Source organism: Acomys minous (genome assembly GCF_964271855.1).
Source record: "Acomys minous genome assembly, chromosome: 1".
NCBI classification, from domain to species: domain Eukaryota; kingdom Metazoa; phylum Chordata; class Mammalia; order Rodentia; family Muridae; genus Acomys; species Acomys minous.
The window spans coordinates 101,679,818-101,698,563 of record NC_140483.1 but is presented as its reverse complement, the minus strand read 5'-3'; the positions used below and the strand labels follow the sequence as shown (position 1 = coordinate 101,698,563).

At 36.3% G+C, this 18,746-nt stretch overlaps 1 long non-coding RNA gene across 1 annotated transcript; it reads left to right on the top strand.

The window, feature by feature from the left end:
- Positions 1-218: 218 nt before the first annotated feature.
- LOC311597429 lies at positions 219-2,876 on the top strand. The gene is made up of 3 exons (XR_014779231.1): positions 219-291; positions 2,108-2,224; positions 2,715-2,876. It is a non-coding gene; the product is annotated as an uncharacterized lncRNA (long non-coding RNA).
- The last annotated feature ends 15,870 nt before the right edge of the window (positions 2,877-18,746 follow it).

Sequence of the window (18,746 nt, the reverse complement as noted above, 5' to 3'; positions counted from 1 at the left end):
GAAAAGCAGTGGCCATTATGTTAGAATGTTAACACATTGATAACCTAATAAACTCAGTTGACTTTATATATATACACTTGATTCAAAAATACCAAATGATCCTCTTTCATTTAGAAACATTTAAAATTAAGTGTGTGTGTGTGTGTGTGTGTGTGTGTGTGTGTGTGTGTGTGTGTGTGTGATTAAATTCTTCATGCTTACAGGTGCTGCGGTGACCACAGGAACCATCTGGAGTAACAGATAAGCTGCCCTCTGTGGATGCTGGGAACCAAATTTTGTCCCACTGAAAAAGTAAGCAACCCTAGCCACTGAGCCCTCTCTCCGGAGTTGCCACTCAGAGGGAAACTCTAAAATCTTAACAGTGTGAGAAAATAGGACTACTTTCTACCAAAAACCTGAGATTTTATAACTAAAAGTAAAATATTGACACTTTGGAGCTCTTTTTTCTGTTAAGACGACAGGCTGAGACTGTTTGCATAATGTACATGAGTGTGTGTGTATGTGTGAGTGTGTCTGTACATGTGGTATGTGCATGTGTGCATGTGTGCATGCATGTGTATGTGTACATGCATGTGTGTGTGCATGTGTGTGTGTGTGTGTGGTTTACCATCACATGAAGTTATGTGTCATCCTGTAATCATTTATGTTTCCTAAATGCCACTTAAAATTTGTTCCACCCTCTCGGAAAGGGCAGTCACTACAATAGAATAGAAAGAGACTTGTCACATAAATGCCAACACATTCTGAGAGTTTGATGGTTTATGTTGAATTTTATTATAGAAGTAGGAAAAAAATGTTCACTTATGTGTACTAGGACCAGAGTTTTCTGTTGATATTTACTTAACAATACTGAGAATTTTCTAACAGACATGGCCTTCTTTTTCCTCTTGCAAATCTAAATTAGTCTCCCCTTACATGAAGATTTCAAAGACAAATGGCATCATTTTCCATGTTTGTGTCCTAGGAGACCAGCAAGGGGACCCAATTCAAACTATATCTTGAGTGTGTGTCTGGGAAAAGATGAGTGGACGACAGATTCAGGGAAAACGTAGCACCGTATCTGGTGCCGACAGTGTGAACACTGTGCTTAAGGGAGAGTGTCCTCTTACTACTATAGAACTTTATTCAAAAGGCATATTTTTCTTCTTTCCTCTAGGCTGCCTCACCACATGACACATTGCCACATGACCTATACCCAATGCCTAGAGAATTAAGTAAAATGCCTTTTATTCAGTAGTGAAACCATGATGCATAAACTAGGAGTAAGAGGAAGGACGTGAAGGACTGCACTATGTATGCAACTACTAAGGGGAGAGTCAATGTTTCTGGAGTCATGTATTCTTCAGCATGTGTTTATTATAATTGCCATATATGCACAGACAGTAGGTGTTTTCATGATTTCTTTTCTCCTTCCCTGAGATCCTTAGCTCTTATCTTTATCCTTTCTACTCTGTTTTGTTTTATTGGGGTAGAGCACTCATAAAACACAATCAGTTCAGCTTGTGCTGATATTACTAGCAGACACAATTTCACAGAAAACTCACTGATCATCTGCCTTTTTATAATTTGTCAGCCCCTTTCTTTCCAATGTTCCCTGAGTCTTAGGTATAGACCTTGTATTGTAGACATTTCCTTTGGGAATGGGCTCCACAAATCTGCATGGTGTCCTCAGTCTCAGCTAGATCCCTGGAAACTACATGGGCAAATAAAACTAGCTTCATACATATGGTCTGTGGCATGTACATTGTACCACCTAACACAAGCACATAAATGTAGTTTCAAAGAGAAGCTTACAGTTTCAACGGAACTAAGTAAGTGATTGGACTTTATCAAAGTTATGCTAAAATATTTGACATTATTCCTTGTATTTCATTGGTATTTTGTAGTATAACAACTTAAGATACTCTCAGACTGTATTCAGTGTTGCTGTCTCTGAGATCCAATATCTGATGACAAGTACCCATCCATACAAAGGTGCCAATCTTGGAAGATGCCCACCAATCCTTCTATTTTTGTCTCACCTATGCAGTTTTACAGAATATTCCAGTAAACTGTGTCTCATTGTGCCTATTTTGCATCTAAACTACACCCTCCCCATTTCCCTTAGAGTCCTTCTTTGTCTGTCTTGGAGAAATTCTTCTTTGAGCCATGGTTTGCTCCAGTGTTTCCTTCATGAAATTATATATATGTCTTCTCTCCAGTGAACCTAGTCTACCACAAGAATGTAAGTAGTATGCCTAATAATACCGTGACATATGAGTGTATGTAGTAAGAGAAGTACCAATATCATTTCTTGAGAGAGAAATTAGAATTACATCATTAACATTATTTTTTAAATACTTTATGCTGTTTGGTTTATAAAGATCTTACAAAAGGGCCACAGCCAGCTTGAAAAAAGGATTTTGAGAATGATGATCAGCAGGTATTCATTTTCTTCATGTACGAAGTACCTCTTTCCCATGGTGAGTTTAATAGATGTTATTGATTATCAAAATTACAGTAATCTTCTTGAGTGAGATACTTCAACATGCCTTGATGCTTTTGGCTCTGATGCTCCTGTAAGAAACCAAATTAATGGTTGAGATAATTTTTAAAATTGTTTGTGTTGAGGATTTTGTATATTTTAGTCCCCTAAACCATGAGTGATCAAAAGAAAACCAAGCCCATAAAGATTTCATTATTTCTTTACCTCTGCTTCTGTCACCATAACCAAGATCTAGACCCACAAGGAATAGCTGGTCACACCCAAACCACGTGAATCTCTGCAAACACCTGCCAGCTATTATAGTCCATGACCCATGATTTAGGATTACCTTCTACGTGCAATGACTTTCTTCTCTGCTCCATCGTGAGGACCAAATTCTACTATGTCTTCATGTAAAGTAAGTTTCTCTTTAACTAGAGTCCACACAGTCTACTCTCTAACCTTATACTTTTTATTCTTTACATATATATGTATGATTTGGCACAAATGTATATATATATGTACACACACATCATATATATGTATGATGCGGACATTTTTTTCAGTTAAGATTCCCTCTTCGAAAATAACTGTATTTTCATTTTACTTTCTTTTCAAATATTGTTTTCAATTAAAATGGTTTTATATCACTTTCCTTCTCCCTATTCTATTTCTGAACCCTCCTAGTGTGATGTTTTCTTCAACCCATCTAATATTCTCCCGTTTCAAATTGATAGAGCCTTTTTCTTTGCTAATATTTGTTACATACATACATATGTATGTCTAGATTCAAATATATATATATATAAGTTTAAACTGCTGAGTCAGTTTTTGTTGTTTATAGGTATATGATTCAGGACTGACCACTTTGCATTGGGCAACAAATAAAGGAGTCACTAGTTGCCTGTAATGCTTTGTCTCAGGGTGAAGCTCCATGACAATTTTCTGATATATGTTAATATGCCCTTTTATATAGTCATTGTTCGGGTCTTGTTTATGCAGTCATTTCTAGAAGACTGTCTTAATGCAGACTTTCTGGTTTCAGGCTCTGACCATCTTTCCACCCCTTCTTCCATGATGCATGAGATATGATACAGATATGTCTGTTGTGCCTGGGCTTCTCACAATTTGTTGATCTCTATATTGTGTGGTGGTTTTTTCCCTTTTTTATGTAATTAATTAATCTATTCAGATTACATCTCAATTGTATCCCCCTCACTTGTATCCACCCATTCCTCCCTCCCTCCCACTTTCACCTTATTCCTCTCCCCTAGGTCTGTGACCGAAGGGGACCTCCTCCCCCACCATATGGTCATAGACTATCAAGTTTCGTCTTGGTAGCCTGCTTGTCCTTCCTCTGAGTGTCACCGGGCTTTCCCACCAAGGGAAAGTGGTCAAATATGGGGCACCAGAGTTCATGTCAGAGTTAGTCCCCACTCTCCACTCAGCTGTGGAGAATGTCCTGTTCATTGGCTAGATCTGAGTAGAAGTTCAACCTTTACTGCATGTGTTGTCCTTGGTTGGTGCAGTAGTTTGAGCAGATCCCCCTTGGGTCCTGCGTGGTGGTTTTTATGATGGGCTCTATTTGTTGTAATGAGGGGTGGTAGCTATAGTTACTCATAAGTATAAGGGTAACATTTAGAATTTAGTAAAGAATTGTTCTTGTCTAGCAAAGATGTGACAATAGATTCTTTACTGAGATCTATTATCTTACTAACCTCTGGAAAATGACTAGGTTTCCATCACCAACCATGATTTACCTCTTCTTGTATAGGCAGTAAACCCACTTAGAAAGCTGCTGGTTGCTATCAACATGCGAGTGCCACATTTTGTACCTTTACATATATCTTGCCGTGCTGGTCATTTTTGTGGTTCATAGGTATTCCAGCTAGGTGAGGATGTTCCATTCCCTTCCTTGGCAGCTTGTGTTAGATTTCTAGGGAGAGTAAAGAGACAGGAGATAGAAATAGGCTGTAGTCTGACCTTAGCAGAAGAGACTGTTAATTCCAGATTGGTAGGAGCAGACACTTTCCAGTGGGGAAAGGGCTATCTTTAAGGTGGGAATGGAATGTTGGAGTTTACATAGAGAGTTTGGGAATGAGAATGCTAATACCGCTTCAGGAGGTTATATGTGAGTCTACTTTCTGGGCCTGATTTTTTCAGACAAGTTTTTTTTTTTTTACAGGGTATGGTTGATAGTGGATGAGTGAGTTAGGTAATGGTAACAAGGAGGAAAGGGCAAGATTTCAGCATTACTTAGGGGAATGGGTAGCTCCTTGGTCAGGGTCTGGCAAAGTCTAATCAAGATTTACTTCAATATCTCATATAGTATTTTCTGGTATCATGGAAGCTAGGTGGCAGGAAAGAGCCTCTCAGATCAGATCTTTCAAGTAAGTTTTTAGGGGAAAAATTAAATTCCTTTAAATGTCAAAAAATGGAAATGATCCACCAGAAATCCCCTCGTAATATCTACAAAGATCCTGTCCTTTGTCTCTTACTCCCTTCATTTCTTCCTGCTATGATGTAAGAGCTGATTTGTCTCACATGCAGAGTCAGTCTGTCTGTAGAGAATGTCCATGTTATTTCACCACTCACTCATGTCCGTTCTCCCCTGCCTCCTCATTTCCCCAAAACGGTCCCCAGCCTCCCCCACACAACTCAAATTGTTTGTTTTAATTTGTTCTCATCCCCATATATACACTTTGTAACTAATTTTTATCTTTTATGACCTGTTCAATGTCATGGATTTCTAGCAGTTTTGTACATTCACAATCTCCATGCTTTTTAACTTATGACTATAATTCTTTACTTTGAATTCTGGTCTATTTTTCAAGATTGCCACAGACCTGACTAGTAGCCACAGCTATATGTATGGGGCAGCAGTATGTTATTTCCTTATATGTAGACAATGAGTCATGACTACATCTGAATAATTAGCATGTCTATAAACTTTAATACCTGTCATTTCATGTGTTAGCAACATTAAAAATCCTTTGTTCATGTGATTTTGAAGCATATCACATATTTCTTTAATGACAGTCACCCTGTTGTTGAAGACCAGAACTTATTTTTCTTATCTAACTGGATTTTTGTACCTGATAATAACCTTTTTCTATGCTGCTCTCCCTTGTACTCCGATATGTCTCCTTCTTCTGTCTCACTCGATGACACAACTTAGTTAGAGTTTATGTATAAGTAAGAACATGCAGTATTTATCTTTACATACTTGGCTAATTTTACTTAATGCAATATCTTTCAGGCATATCTATCTTTCAAACATGACAAGATATCATTCCTTTTAAAATTTATTGAGTAGTTTCCCACCATATCTATGTGCCATATTTTTTCATTAATTTTTCTATGGTGGATATATGAAAAATTGACCTATCATAAAATAACATCTGTGTTTTGTATGGTGTCTTCATTTGAGATGCTATTAAATATTCTTATGTACTATTCAGACTCTACATGTTTCCTTATTTTCTTTTACAATTTGCTAATGTTCATATTTACTTTATAACATGGAAAGAGGCCTCAGTGATTCATAGGATTTTCTGCTCTTGCAGCATAATCCCATATCAGGTAACAAACAACCACCTGTTATTTCAGCTCCAAGGAATCTAAGACATCTGGCTTTGTAGACACTTGCAATGCTATGCCCATGCCCTCTAATAAATGCACATACATACACACAATTAAAATAATAAAAATAAATCTTTAAAACATTTATTTTTCCTCCATACATTTTGACGTGAAAAAGTTAAGTTTTGAGACTAGTAGACAATTTAGAAACTAAAAATCATAAAATTTCCATAGTATATAAAAAAGATATAATCAATAGTTTGAAATGATATAAAGAAGTTTAGCTTTACAATTAAGCTTAATTGTTTAGGGGTTAAGATGTTTTTAGGTCTAGATAGATGCTTTTAATTGATAGAGATGAGATATGGTAGATACTGATTTACATTCAGAATTTTTGACTTACTGAGATAGGAAAATGTTTTCTTCAAGATTGCCAAATAGAAACAGCCAAAACAATATGAAAGTACAATGAATATAACTCCTGATTGTTCTGTGGTTCTTCTTGCTGTATGTAGCTTATTTTATATATGTGTAATAATATAAATGTATGTATAAAAAAGAAGTAAATAAAAAGAATGACATAAAGGATCATGGACTACAATCCTGGTAATATACCAAACTTTGATAAGAATTACAAATTTATGTTGGCCATGACTCAAGATATATAATGTTAGATTTGAGCCTTGATTATCAACCAGAAATAGAAGGTTGTTTTATTGTGGAAGGCACTACAAACTTCAGAAACAGGGCCCAGAGACCTCAGAGTTAGAACTGACCTTAATTCCCCAGGCAGCACGCCAACGTCCAAAGGAAGGAGACAACCAAAAGTGTTGCCCAGCTACGACCCCAGTGAACAACGTTAACTGCCCCCATGTCATGATAATCCTAAAAGAGTAGCAATGGCTCACATACCTAAGCAGTAGCCAACTGGACTTAAGACCAGCTCAACAAGAGGGATAACATTTTTTTTGTGTGTGCAAGAATCTTAGCTAAGTCATAGTGCTAATGAATTAAGGGTTATTTGAGGAGATTCTACCACCACTAATTTATAAAACTAGCACAATCCCCAGCAATAACCTCAAAAGATATGTCCTCATACCCACAGAGAAGTGTAGTTTTCACCCCTCACCAAGGAAAATTATCTTTGCAACAGCTGGAAACCACTATAGAAATCTACAACCAATCACTATACAGAGTTGTAGAGCCCAATCCGAAAGTATATACGATGCAGAACAGTCCCAGCGCTAAGGCTCAGGGAGCTTTATGGAAGAGGAGATCAAAGATTACTAGAGCCCGAAGATAGGGAGTTTGGTGTGAGATTCTTTCTTACAACATCAGAAGGTATATCCATAAAGCCTCACCAGAATGACCCTCCAAATATGAGCTAAAAAATAACACCAACAAAATATGCCAAATTGGATGGGTACAAGCCCGCCTCAACTCTACACAAAATATGCATAACTGAGCAAACCTGGGAGGAGGAATGGTGCCCCTCCCCCAGGCAAGAGTACATCATTTGATTATTTAGTACCAAATGAACATACATATGAGTGATGAGTGAGATTATATGGAATGAACATTATATATATGTGTGTGTGTGTATATATATATATATATATATATATATATATATATATATATATATATATTATAGTTTGTGTATATGTGACCTGAATGCACCAACCTGAGGACTAGCTTTTACACACACACACACACACACACACACACACACACACACACACACACACTATACACTTGTATATTTATAATATATACAATATATTTATTATATATAATATTATTTACAAATATAAGCTTATAGTATGGAATAGCAATTTATAAAAAAAAAGAGGCCACAGATTTGAAAGAATATGGAGAGGGTTCTATAGAAGGACTTGAAAGAAAGGATGGGAGGGGAGAAATGTTGTAATTAAAATACAGTCCTTAAAATTAGCAACAACAACATATGTAGAAGAATTAATAACTTTTTAGTCTGAACATGTGAAATGTGTGTGAATTACTATTTAAGACAACTTCCTGAGTCTTCCAAAAGGGAAAAATTTTCAGATATGATACAGACAACAATGTTCCAAATACAAATAATCATTCTGTTTTCCTCTTTGTGCCTTCCTCATGAACCATTTCCAACAGGAGTTTGTCAACCTGCCTTTAACACACATTGCAAAAATATTTACAATGGAGAATTAATATTGAAATTCACTCATTACAGCACATCTGAAGGGATGGGAAGATATCAGAGTGTAGCTATTGGATTAATGAATTTTAGAATGCATCAGTCTGCTTTGGTATTGGATTGTATGGTATAAGGATTTCATTGATATTATTAATTTTTGAACAAACTAAGTGTAATTAAAAAAGATTATCATATGTGGATGTGATTACACAAGGTGAGTCTTTAAAAGATATCAGAGAGGGTCATGTTTGAAGAAGGATAACATTCCTTTGCTGGCCTTGATGGAGGACACCATTGATTTAAAAGCAGTTGCAAAGGGTGAACTATGACGGCCATAAGGGATAGACTGTCTGAGAATCAAGAACAGTGGAGGCAGAGAACAATGGCACTGTTATTCTCTAGAAAAGGAACCAGTCGTTGCCACCATAAAGTGAGCCTCAAGAGGAAATTTGGTCCCTTGTTCAACATTTATATTTCAGAGTGCTGTGATTCTGAGAACCGATCCAGCTAAACTAAACCTAATCCTCAGAAACACGGTGGGATAATTGTGCTATTTAAGGCCTCTTAGTTTGTGAATATTGTTTATAACCATTTTCCTACTATAAATATATTCATACATATGATTGTAGAAAGTCTTTGGGTATTGTTATGATTTTATGACATGGGTTCCTGCCATATACTTGTGACTGACCTTTAATATTAATCCTCCTGTATTAGCCACTAGAGTTCTAGGATTGAACCTATGCCAAGCATCATCTCTAGCTGCAATTCTTTTTGAAGGAGCATGTAACACAATTTTTACTTTCTAGTTCTTGTGGCATTCAGAAATAAACAGAAAAAAAGGGACTAGAATCTAGGGAACATGGCACAATACTTTAAAAAGACAACATGTTCTTTTGTCCAACAAAGTTTCATTTCAAAAATTAATGTGTGGTCATGTCTTAATGACTTACGGAATAAAATAATAACAACCCATAGATTATGAATGTCTGGCTTTGTGGTTAAAAATAATACTATTTATAAAACATCAATAGCACTGTCTGGGTTTGATTATTTGGCCTTCATCCTGGTCTTTTTTTATAATTTTTCTACTAGTTTTGAGAACCTGAGATGAATGTGTACTCTTATATAATATTGTGAAGTGTAAGCATTTCACTGAAATACGTAAAACATATAAAAGGTAAAGAATTGCGAGGTGGTGCAGTGGAGAAAGATGCTTGCCACAAAGTTTGTTGACCTAAGTTCAATCCCTGGAACCCATATGATAGAAGGAGAGAACATATTTCCTGGGTATTGTTTTCTTTTCTTTAAGTATGCACTGTGCAACACCACACAAAGACATACACACTCACACACACATACACATACATAAACACATACACATTCATATACACAGACACACATAACCACAGACACACACATACACACATACGTATACACAGATACACACAGACACACAAATGCACACATGGACATACACATACATATGCACAGACACACAAGGACACAAAGACACAGACATATAAATAAGCAACTGTAAAAATGTAAAGATAGTAATCTGTATGTAGCCTAAGCCCATATCTAGAAAATTAGTCTATAAATATTACATGGTTGTCTGTTTCTTTTAACAGAAGAGATAAATTCATTAGAATATGACTTATCAAGGATTTTATGTTATCTTTATCCGCATGGGTGCTTGCCTGCATGCGTGTCTGTGTATCATGTTTATGTAGTTCCCTTAGGGCCAGAAGAAGGCACCCTATCCCCTGACCCTGGAGTTACAGGTGCCTATAAAGATGAGTGCTGGCAATGGAAGCCTGTCTTTTGGAAGAGCAGTCAGCCCACTTGTTTGTTTTATAACAATGTCTTTGACTTACACTTTCCACATTTAAGACTCATTTTGTTGATTTCCTAGAAAATATAACTTTTTACTATCTCAGGAAACTTTTTAGCTTTAGTACAACTTTAGCTAGTACTGAGCAACTGTGTCTCAAGCTTCTGAGTTACTGGAGACTGTGTCAGATCTCCAGAGTTGGTTTCTCAGCTTGATTGCATAGCTCCTTCCAGGACATGTGACTTTTTTTTTTTAACCACAGTGCTGTTATGCTGGCCTTTCTTGTAAATGTTGTTTTTATATCCTCAGATGAGGGGATGAGATGAGAGACATTTCCAAACCTTTCTAGCTCTCCTTGAACTCTTGCTAGTGGTTCAACTCTGCTGTTCTGGCCTAAACTCTCCAAGCTAACTGATTCAGACTGGTTGACTTCTCATTGAATTGCTTTGCCAAGCCTCAAACTAATTCTGGCAATATGTTTTAATTTTTTGGTTTCTTCTCATTCTGTGGCTTGTTTGACCTTCACCTGTATCTAGAGTCTTTGTAAATCTGTCCTCATTAAAATCTCTCAGTTAAAAAAAATCTCTCTCTCTCTCTCTCTCTCTCTCTCTCTCTCTCTCTCTCTCTCTCTCTCTCTCTAGCTTTCCTGTCCTCACTCTCACTCTGCACTCACTGCTCTTAAGTAACCACTTTTTCCTCTTCTATTCTTATGAGAGCTGGACATATTCTATCTCTGAATCATTTTGTCAAATCTTTCTTTAAAGCATCACTTTCTGCACTTCAATTAGACATAACTTTCAAACATGGCTGTTTTCTTTTATAAATTAACCTTACCTTTAATGTTTGGGATTAAGAGGTAATGTCTGTGTTCTTGCCAGATCATACTGTAATCTGGAGCATGTCTGCATTCCAGCCAGATCTAAAAGGTCTTTGGATGTGATCCCTTGCTAGAGCAGCCATCTTGCTGGATTAAAATTCCTCTATACTTTCTAAGAATGAGAGATGGCAGAAGCTATGTATAAACCACAGAACTAACCACAAAGAAGCTTCTCTTATGGTTGAACTATGGAGTCTTAGAGGAGAAACATAAAATTATGTCCAATATATTATATTGCTTGTACATGAGTCATTTTGTCCATGTGCAGTTTTTCCTACATGGATGGGAAGGAAGTTACAAGTATCAGAAGATGAGGACAGAAGAGAGTCATAATGTAAGCTGCACACACATAAGTGATGTTCTTTGTAAAAAATTGACTGGATTAATAAAAAAGAGAAGAGGAAGGCTATATATGGTTGACTTGATTTTGGTGACACCATAGAATTCTGACTTCTATTATGTTCGTTTAAGTTTATCTAATGTGTCAAGGTGGTAATTTTTCTATAACTGTCAATTTTCTCTTTCTTATAAGTCATTCGTTCCTGGGCCTTTTGCTCAGTATTTGGTTTGCCAGAATAAAAACTATAATTTCTAGTTTCTCCTGAAATTCAATACAACATCAGTGGTAGGTGAAGACTTGTAGGCAACTTTTTAATTATACACTTTTAATTCCATTTTTCTCTTCTGGTGGGTGAAGTATGGAAACAGGCTCATGAGACATTGTTTTGGTCTAATGAGTAATCTCCTTAAGGTGGATTCAAGGCATGAATGCAATAGAACATAGATCAGACACTGTGAAGGTGGCATCATGTTTATCACAGGGTGTCCAGGTAAATCAACTTTCCTCTATTTAAACTCGCTTTTGGTGTTGATAAAGTAGAACTAGTCATATTTTAATTCTGTTTATTCATAATTTCATGATTATAATCCTTAATAAAAATGTAGTTTAAATTGCAATACAGTACATATATTAATATGTGGCTAACTAAAATTTATGTCAGTTAATCTTAGCTAAGTATACTCTTATTTATCAAGTACATCTCAATGTTCTATTATATTCCATTCTATTTAACCTGGAAGTTTGTTTAAAACCATCCCTCTCTCTCTCTCTCTCTCTCTCTCTCTCTCTCTCTCTCTCTCTCTCTCTCTCTCTCTCTCACACACACACACACACACACACACACACACACAGAGAGAGAGAGAGAGAGAGAGAGAGAGAGAGAGAGAGAGAGAGAGAGAGAGAGACATTGTCCAAATTAATGCAGTGAGACAGAATTAATTTACCAGGGCAACAGCTCCATGGCAGTATATTTTAGAATTAAGAGGCATAAAACTTTTATTAGTTCTTACATTCTGTTTTCTGGAAATTTGTAATTATTTAGGTGTAAAGTTTTGCTTGACTACTCCCATTTTTTTTTTTTTTTTACTATTTCTGGAATGTGTTTTCAGTGCTTGTATTGAATAACTGTAAATGGCTAAGACATTCTCCTTTAGAGCTAGCCATCGGTTTGTAAACAGATAAAGGTATCATGGACAGGTGACTAAGCTACTCCTATCCTCCTGCTTCCCTCTCCACCAGAGTCTGACAAGCATCTAAGGTAATGAACGAAAATGCAAACGTTAATTACTAGCGGGTAACTCAACACACAGTAACTGTGAGAGGGTCAAAGAGGAAAGGTTCATTTGCAACCCAGGGCTTGAGACCAGAACACTGCAAGTGTCACAGGAAAGTCACAGGTTGGATCTGAGCTGGGTCTTTTTCTACTAAATAGGCAGGAGCACAGTGGTTCTGAATTTTGGACAGAAAAAAGGCATTCAAGCTCAGCTTTCCTTGCATACAGAATTACGGTTTTAGTGTAAATTGCAATGAATACATGGAAAGTGACATAACAATATTATTGAGTTGGTTTTAGCCGCAAGCTTGACATGTATATGGAGACTTACTACTATTAACAAAATAAAGCACTTAGGCAGCTTTAATACTTAAAAACCCCTTTGACATTTTAAGATAACAAATTTATGATTTTTTCCAAACTAAAATATTAGAAATGCATTTACTTGCTGACAGTGTATTAACCTGGCTTGAGCTGAGGAGACTTTCCTTATCTTAAAGATGGCAGGAAGGTTCCCTAGTAACCCATATCACGGAAGTAGAGAGACTTCAGATTGTATAAAACTGTTGTTCGGTGGAGAGTTTGTGGCTATTTGATATGAATCTAAGATCCTGAGCTGAAATCACTGTAGGAATCAGGATGAATTTAAACTAAAGGAATAAAGACCTATGGATATGAGTGAACAGGAAGAGGAGGAAGCTAGTGTGAGGCTCAGAATCCCTGCTTGCTCTGTGTTAATCACACTTGCTTTCATTACGTACTGCCCAGAAAATGGATCCACAACACATTTGGAGTATCTTATATAGAATGGCAGAGAACAGGCTATTTAAGTAGTGGCCAAGAACAACCTGATGTTCTCTGCTACAAATTGAAAGTGAAGGTTACTTTCTTGTAGACTTTATCTTAAAGCAGTAAAACGGGTAACTGCAGCTACAACTGAAAGTATTGATTTTGTAATTTCAGCAAATTAAGAACAAGACAGAAAACCTATTAAAGCTTTCCACTGATTGTCAGGGTACTTTTTGGTGATTCTGAGGGTGACATTAAAATTACATATATCTGTCTCTTTAAAATGAAACATATATATTTCTTAGAAGATGGTTATTATAATGTTTGTAAGTACATACATTTTCACTTTTTAAAAGAGAAATGTGTAAGGTCAAATATTTTGAATGGCACATACGATATACAATTTGCATAAAATTTCAGGGGTTAAAGATAGATGCATGCATATCACATTCTAATAAATTAAACTTTTCATAAACTCATGATTTTTAAAATAAAAATAGAAAATGAAACTTGAACAATAGTACATGTCAAAACATTTTGAATAATGACTTTACAAAAATATATTGTAAAAACTACAAAATATAATTATCCAATTATTATCTTGTGTAAAAGAGTAAAATAAAAATAACTATTTTATAATTTTATAGAATGTACCAAACTTTTAAACTGTGATCTAAAAATTTAAATGCATATATAAAAATTTACATTAATCATAATGCCAAGCAAGAAACTGGTTATGAAAATTCTTATAACAGAATGATAGCCTACAGTTAAAATATATTCAGAAAGTTTATATCTGTCTTCTACATTTACTCAGTCAAATATTATGTTTATTAGTTTGTAGATAACATTAGAGAAAATAAAATTTTAAGAAGTCTTCACAAGCAAAATATATAAACAAGCAATGTGACAAATTATGCCAAATCCAGAATTATTTTACTTTATTGTACAATCATATTGTATTGATGAACTTATATTTTCGCTTTTAAAATTTCATCTTTGAATATGGTCTGTTCAACATGTCAGTTTTGCCAAACATGATGCCAACATTCCTATCTAGACAGATACATGTTCTCTAAGAACAAAGACCATTTCCTCTCTTGAGTGCCATCACCTTTTAGAGGCAATTTAGTTTCCCTACGTTCCGTTGACTATGTCCACTTCAGTCCTTGGCCAATATAACAAAATTCTTGCAACACTACTACTTTCTGGTAAGGAAGAGAGAGCTTGGAAACTCCATTATGATTAATGAACAGGAGTTTAGGGTCAAAGTATTGCCACATGGACAACTTTGCATTAGCTGATTGCTGAGCCAGGTGATGATGTATGATTGGCTTAGAATAATCAATCCCAGGGTCTGCTGACAATGGCACCACTCATTTCACTCACCACCCCAATAAGCATCGTGCAATACTTTGAGATTCTAACAGTAATTACTATACTAACATCCAGCTCTTATATACATGCAGTAAAAGAAGTATGGTAGTTATGTGAAAAACCCGAAGAAATTTAGATAAAATTTATATACCTAAGATAAAATGAACAAGAAAATATTGTACAGTAACATTTTGTATGTTTATTTGACAATTTCAAGTAAATTTATACATATATTTAAATAAATACCTTTTACTGTATTACTGTATATATATAAATCAAGACAGGGATATATATATATACATACACACACAGTCTTTTGAGTCAGGGTTTCTCTGTGTAACCTTGGCTGTCCTGCACTGACTTTGTAGACCAGGCTGGCCTCAAACTCACAGAGATATGCATTTTTCTGCCTTCCTGAGTGCTGAGATAAAGTGTTCTATTTATTTTAAAAATTGGAACATTTGACCACATTATTAAGAGTTTTTGTTTTTCTCCCCTTATTCACAGAAAAATACAATGTCTATGAATAAAGAGAAGACTGCCAGTGTTAGAATATTTTTGACAAAAAAAATTCATACAACCAATAAAGTCCTGCCTCCAAATGTAGAGGCTCAAACATTATTGGGTAGCATGTCATCACATTTGTCAATTAACCCTAGATGGCTGAGACTGAGATAGAACTCTCAGTTGTCTGTTTTGACAGAATGTAGAGTATAAAATATAGAATAAAGAATGTTTAGATCTTTAGTCAGGAGAATGTTCTCTTATACTACGTATACTTGGGCTTCTTTGGACTGAAGAGTTTTAGGAAGGCATGAGCTTTGTCTCATTTGATTAATTCATTATTTCAGCCACAAATAATTTAGTTATCATTTTCTATGTGTTTAACACTGTAATAAACAAGGTAAAAGATGCATTAATAGATCAAGTATTGTTCTTTTAATTTTTTTATTTTTTATTAATTTATTCAGATTACATCTCAATTGTTATTCCCTCATTTGTTTGCTCCTGTTCCTCCCTCCCTTCCTCTTTCACCCTATTTCCTGCCCCTAGGTCTGTGACAGAAGGGGACTTCTTCCCCCATCATATGGTCACAGCCTATCAAGTCTCATCTTGGTAGCCTGCTTATCCTTTCTCTGAGTGCCACCCAGGCCTCCCTACGAAGGGGAAGTAGCCAAATATGGGGTACCAGAGTTCATGTCTGAGTCAGTCCCCACTCTCTACACAACTGTGGAGAATATCCTGTTCATTGGTTAGATCCCTGAGAGGGTTCAATGTTTACTGCAAGTGTTGTCCTTGGCTGGTGCAGTAATTTAAGTATTAAACAGAGAATTCTCAACAAAGGAACATCAAATGGCTGAGAAACACTTAAAGAAATGCTCAACATCCTGAGTCATCAGAGAAATTCAAATCAAAACAACTATGAGATTCCATCTTATACCCATCAGAATGGCTAAGATCAAAAACTCAAATGACAGTACATGCTGGTGAGGATGTGGAGAAAGGGGAACACTCCTTCATTGCTGGTGGGAGTGCACATTTGTACAACCATTTTGGAAATCAATCTGGCGCTTTCTCAGAAAACTAGGAATAGGGCTACCTCAAGATCCAGCTATTCTACTCCTTGGAATATACCTAGAAGATGCTTCACCAGGCAACAAGGACATATGCTCAACCATGCTTATAGCTGCCTTATTCGTAATAGTCAGAACATGGAAACAACCTAAATACCCCTCAGTCAAAGACTGGAAAAAGAAACTGTGGTACATTTATACTATGGAATACTACTCAGCTATTAAAAACAAGGAAATCCTGGAATTTGCAGACAAATGGATGGAACTAGAAATGATCAACCTGAGTGAGTTAACCCAGAAGCAGAAAGACTCACGTGGTGTACACTCACTTATAATTGAACACTAACCCAAAAGTGATGTCCCATGAAAGTCTTCACTTACTTTTCTTTTCAAACATAACAGTCTGGGAGACGCTAGAGAAACAGCTGGACAGCTGTTATGGTATAGGAATCAGGACTGCTCTATGCTAACAAGTTGGCTGCTTCCACAGTGTGTTTTCTACCAGTACTCCTTTTGCACTACATTTCTTTTTAATAATTTTCACAGCAGGAAGTAATAAAGTATGAATTTAAGAACATTATTTTATCAGTCAGAGAATTCTCCAAATATATAAAAAATTACTACTAATGTATGAATATGCACAAAACCCATGAAATGTATGCTGTTGAAATATTCTAAATGATTTTGAAGTATTAAAAATATTTTCCAAGATTATTTTACTCTGGTTTAAAGAACTATTGTAAATATTGAATTCAATACTTCTGTAGTTGTTATAAGAAAGATTGATATATCTTCAAACTGCTGTCCAGAATTTCTTGATCAAAATGGTATATTATAAGTAACAGCAAGGTAAAAATTGGTCCAAATGTTATCTAACCGGAATTGTGCTTGATTATGTATTTTTGCCAAGACATGGATCTTGTATTAATATCTTTTGATAAATTTAGCTTGAAAGCAACTGAGCTATCTTTTTGGAGAACACATGTCTAAAATAACCTTCATAAAAAGGAACACTATAAGTTCTACTGAATTCTTATACTAAATAATATCAGAGAGATCCAAGATAGTGACTCTGATCATACACAGTGTCTGATCAGCAGGACAGCCATGACTGAGCAGCAACCTAAAGAAAAAAGTGAGAGCCAAAAAATACCAGAGCTGCTGACTCCTAGGTAAAAGGAGTCCACACTATGTGGAGCACACATGGGTGCAACCCTGGGCCATACTGCTAATCCACAGAAAACTTTCTGGGGGAAAACCCACAGTAGCTGTCATCCTGAGAAGGACTGTGAGACAACTGTGAAGCTCTGGGCTTGGAATTCTCTCTGTTTATATGCTTCTTTCCAGTCTGGCCCACCTGGTACACAGAACAGATAGGTGGAGCTGAGTCTGGCATTGATCACAACCCATATTGATAGCCATCTCATGAAGGTCTACAGGGTGCATGACTAGCTTTGGGCTCAGATATCTTTCAGGGGCCCAGGTGCTTTCTGGACTGGCCCATGTGGGCCACGGAAAAGATAGGCAAACTGTGGGTACTGAAGGTAGGACTGTGGGGTACCTGAGCAGCTTTGGGCTTTGAACTCTCTCAGCCTGCTCCTCTCCTGCCAGTCCCAACTGGGATACAACAGGAAACTCAGCAGAGCTCAGTTGGATGCAAGCTCCGACACACATTGTCTATCATCTTGAGGAGGCCTCTTGGTGGGGAGACCTATCAAACAACCTCCAGCTTGGAGCTCTTGTTGTTTGCTCCCAACCTGCCTGGCACATGTAGAACACAGAACATTACCCAATTAGAGGAACCTGGGGGCCTGCCAACACCAGGGACAACCAGATGGCTAGAGGCCAGAGCAAGAAGACAAGCAACAAAACTCATAGCCATATGACACAACCAGAAACCAGTAACCCTACCACAGCAAGCACTGGATATATGAATACCCATGAAGTGCAAGAAGAAATTAAATCTGAGATGATGAAAATGATATAAGCCTTGAAGGAGGAAAATTAAACACTCGATGAAATACAGGAAAATACATTCAAACATATGAAGGAATTAAATATTCCTATAAAGAATTACAGGGATATTCAATCAAACAGAAAAAAGAAAGTAATAATACTGTTAAAGACATAAGAGGGAATTGGAAACAACAAACAAAAGACAATATGAGGCAATCTTAGAATTGGAAAACATAGGGAACTTAACAGTAACTGAAAACACAAGCAAGAACAACAGAATACAAGAGATAAAAGAGAGAATCTCAAGTGTGGGAGATATGATTGAAATTATTGATAGAGCAGTCAAAGAAAATGTTAAAACTAAAAAAATCCTGACACAAAACACCCAAAAAATCTGAGACACTATAGGAAGGGCAAGTTTCAGAATACTAGGAATAGAAGAAGGAGAAGAATCCAAGCTCCAAGGCCCAGGAAACATTTTCAACA